Genomic DNA, 4,883 nt, shown 5'->3' on the forward strand with positions numbered 1-4,883 from the left:
GGTAAAAATGAGTTTTAAATTGGTGGTTCAGTGATTGAACTTGATTCTAATAAGTTTGAGACCATCATTGGATTATTTTGCAAGGTAAGTTGTTCGGAAATGAAATTTTTTTTGGTTAAGACCCATTTAGGGCCCGATTGATTCCATCCTGTTGTGAAGTTTTACTTGCGAAATAAAGATGTATTCAGAGACTAAATGATATTACAAGACATGAATTGTGATCAAGAAATGCAATAATTAGCATCCATCGATTGCCAGTGATTGTAATCATCAATGAAATTCATGACTTACAATATTGTGGTGATTATTGACCTATCAAATGATGCTTGTAGGAAAATAAAAGGTGGTACACATGGTCATAAAGTTGTTGTGTCCACCAATGTTGATGAAGCACCTCTGATTATTGATGGAATTATTTATGTGTTGGAGCCTAGATTGTCAAAACCAAAGGTCTATAATCTTCAGGTACAAGTAGAATCATTGCTTGTTTCTCCTATATCAAGATTAAAGACTTTACATAGAAATAAGTTTTTAGGATCACCTAGCACTACTGAATGTCTATCATACACTCAAGAAAAACTATGAAATTTCCACTTTGGACACTATCTTACAGTGAAAGAAAATAAAGGTGTACACTTACATCCATCAACCTACCTTGATCACAAGCCAAAATGGGTCATATATAATGAGTATGTTTTGACAAGTAGAGATTTCATTCACATTCTCACTGGTGTCAAGGGAGAATGGTTAATAGATGTTTCTCTTCACTATTGTGAACTTAGCAATTTTCCCAATTAAGAGATAAAGCTCATGCTAGAGAGGTTTTATGGAAAACTTGAAAGGGAGGAGATGAAAAGAATTCCGCCTTGTTTTCTTTATGCCAAATGTAGAAACTACAAGTGAAGGGAGTGAATTTTTGTAGAGAAAACCTGCTAATTCAGATTGGGAGGATGAATTGGAAGTTATTATAGTATGAAGATTTTTTTTTAATATCTCTCCCCAATCTGCCTACAGTGGATAGACAACCTTCAAGTAATTCTGCCAAAATATGCATGATGGAGGCGTTAAAGAACAGAATCCAGCATAAATTTCGTATAGGGGAGCTCCCACCATGTATTGAAGGAAGCCCCACACATGTAAAAGGTGGAAGCATTGCCAATGGAGGGGAGGCATCTTCTTTGAGAACAACATCCATGCAAGGGGAAATATGCAATGAAGTTGATGGTCAAACAAATGTAGGGGCTATTGAAACATGAAGACTCTCCATATATTAGACCGGTTGGCTCTCTATATCTGCACTATGTTGCAAATTTGAAGAACTTGAGGAGTTGGTTTGAGTCATACGTTAAGGCAAGAATGAGAAAGCCTACGCCACCATGTAAGAAAGAGCAACACCCATGCCTAAAAGGAAGAGGTCAGCAAAATGGGAGTAGAGGATACCTGCATGAGCAGAGGTAGTGAGGGAGGTTTGAAACAAGTAGAGAGAGCTGCAAAAAAAGAGCCTTCCATACACAAAAAGTAGCCCATAGTTATGACATGGAGACAGCCAAAGGAAACATTTTAACTCCACATGGTCAAGGAAGGAGTTCCAAAGCAAATGCAGGGCAGAGCTAGCTAAAAACTAAAATAAAATTACAAAGTTTAAAACCTATCCATGTTGTTAGAAAGGAGAAGCCACAGTAAATGACATAAATTAAGGTAAAGAACACACATAATAGAGAGAAGACCACATCAGAGTGAATTAAGAGTCCACGCCAAGGGAAAGTTGTGAGTAGAGGAAACATGTGAGTCCCATCTCAGTGGTGAAGACCTGCGTGTTTCCCCCAAAATCGCAAGCTGGAATGCGTAAAGTAGAAAACAAAAAATACAGTTAGAAGCCAATATCCCACATTGGCAGGGAAACATAACCTTTTATTTTTTAAATAGCTTTCCAAACAAAGGCATAGTGTCTAAGAAGACAACACCTTTTAAAAGGTACACAAGTGATGGGTGGGCCCGCGGTTGACCAAATGGACATAGTCAGAGCCAAAATTTTGAATGCCCAAATGAACACATAGAGCATGATGATGTCATCACTTTCAAAATCACTAAAAAAGTGTCAAATTCTAGCAACTCGCTATGTCACCATCGAAAAATGGCAAGGTTTTCTGGTAGCGACATAACAACCCATCGAAAAATCATGGAATCTAGAAGGTGTTGTCGTGGGTCCTACCTACAGATCCTCTGATGAACCAACATATGACAAGTGGCAACTAGTTGGATGATGGTGATGATGTGGTGAGATCGTAGATAGAGGAAGGAGATTGTGCCACATGGCACATCTGGTGGTGCTCACTATCTTGCCAACGAGAAGTTGCTCACGCGATACGATGGCAACATAGCAAAGATAGAGGTGGTGATGACACATGGTAGCGGGTCCTGGTAGCACTGACATGGCAAATGTGATTTTTGACCAATAACAGAGTGCCATGTGGTGATGAGGTGGTAGTGATAAGGCATGGTAACATGTCAATGATGGGGCATATTTTGTAAGCGATGATGTGGTAATTAAGAAGCCAATGTGAGACTGCCACATGGTAGTTGGTCAAATATGGGTTGACCCAGAATGTATGCAGGGGCCAAAAAATTGAATAGTATAGAAAATAATTTTTAATTATTTTTCTCAAAAGAATGATACGTGCATATGTTTAAATTGAAAAAAGTCTTAAATCTAATGTTTTAACTTTAGAAAGTTTTAATTTTTTTTGAAAATTTAAACTATCCAAGTTGCAAGCCACAATTTCATACCAGGGGGACATTTTTTAAATCGAGATTCAGGAGGTTTCTGGTAGGCAAAATATGCACTCCAATATACCATCAGAACTGGGAAGAGATGAACTATCCGAATATGAAGTTTTTTTTTGCACAGAATACCATGGGTACATGCTAGAAGAAATTTTGTTTGTCAGATTGATTTGTGTGTTCTGAGGAGTGTTCTAATCATCTAGTTGCAAAATTCACTAATAACACTTTAAAACATGCTCAGAAGGTCTCATATGTAGTATGATTCAATTTTGTGATGTTTTGGCTTCAACTTGATTAAAATTTGGCATCAAAATCAGTTATGATGTTGAATCAGATCTCTCAGATATTTCTTGCTCTTTGAAATCAAATGATGAGGATTTGATTCTGGCAGTTAAGGAGAGAGTTTAGAGAGAGTCTTTTCATGGAAAAGAGAGGGAATTTCATGTGGATAGATGTCAATTGCAAATTCAATACGAGAATTTCCCTCTTCATATATATTCTTTCTTTTCCTCTGAAAAAAGTTGTTGCTTGGTTTTCAATTTTCAGTTCTAGGAGCTCTGCTCAAGCTATGAAAACTACACACCCATCATTTCTCTTGTATTGAGCAACTTTTAAGTTTTATGCAGATAGTTCAGATTTGTTAGGTGATTTTTGAGTCATTTTTGTACATCTTTCATGTATATGGTTTCAAAGAAAACAAATAAAGAACAACAAAGGGATTTAAATTTAGTTTGAATCATGTGTCCTATTTGTGGATCTATAATTTCTTCTAGTTTGTGAACAAAGAGCATAAAATAGGTTGCATTTCATTTTGGAAAGTATGTGATTGAAGTATCTTGCTGACAGAACAAAGAGCCATGTAATTGCTTGATGTTTATCACAGGGTTTTCAGATTTCATGAAAGGATAGTCTAAGTATGGGATTCATTTTGATATAGATGTCTATTCACAAGGTGAAAGATAGATCAGGGATCTTGATGTAGGAATTATGTCACAAATTTCCAGAAGATGTATGGTTGTAATTCATTTAATTGCCCAATAGATAAGGAACTCATCAGAGATAAGATCATTAGGTTTTGTTACTTATACTTGGGTCTTGCTGATATCAACATATTAAATCAATTTTCCCTTTTATATTGAAAGATATTCAAAGTTTAACCCGCACTTAGCTTGCCATTTTCATGAGTCATGTTATTAGTTGTTTCATGCTTGTGATTTCTTGGTTAAGTATAGACGATTTAGGGGTTTCATCTACTATTCTGGATTCTAATTATGCTCATTGCATTGGTCACATAATTAGATCCTAAGAGGTTCACTTTCCTAGGTTTTACAAAGCCTGAAGTGAAGAAGGAGTGTAGCCTTATAGTTGGCCTAGGTTCTTGGTGAATTGTGTCCATTATTAGAGATAGTTGCATACCTGGTTCTTCAAACTCTGTTAAATCAGGAGCCAACAACTCCTATGGCATAGCCTAAGGCATCTATGTAAATATGAAATGGAAACCCCCAATATGGGCCTCTCAATACTGGTGCTTTTGTTAGAACCTCCTCACGTTGTAGGAAATACTTTCCACACACAAAATCCTAGGAGAATTTAGAATCTTTTTTCAACAAGTTGTAGAGAGGTGCTACAATTTAACTAAAATCCTTGATAAATCTTCTATAATAACCAGCATGTCCAAGAAAGCTTCTTACATCCTTATGCTTTTCATATGTAGGCCAAGTGTTGATTACCTAATTTTTCATTGGATCTACCTGAACTCCTTGTGATGAAATGAAATGACCCAATACAACACCTTCCTCCATCATCATGAAACATTTCTCACTATTTAGAGAAAGATTGTAGTCTTGGCATCATTGGAGAACCTTCTTTGAATTGGTTTTAGCTTCTTCAAAAGTAGTCCCATAGGTAGTAAAATCATACATAGATTTTCATACTTCCGTAGATATGTTACAAAAAATAATTATAACTACTCTTTGGAATGTAGCTAGTGCATTACGCAAGCCAAAAGGTAGGACACATGATGTAAAGGTTCCCCATGGTCATGTAAAGGTAGTTTTATCCTGATCCTCTTGAGCTATTTGGATATGGTTATAGGCACA

This window comes from Cupressus sempervirens, chromosome 1, assembly GCF_028749045.1.
Source record: "Cupressus sempervirens isolate cs-2001-9-10 chromosome 1, ASM2874904v1, whole genome shotgun sequence".
NCBI classification, from domain to species: Eukaryota; Viridiplantae; Streptophyta; class Pinopsida; order Cupressales; family Cupressaceae; genus Cupressus; species Cupressus sempervirens.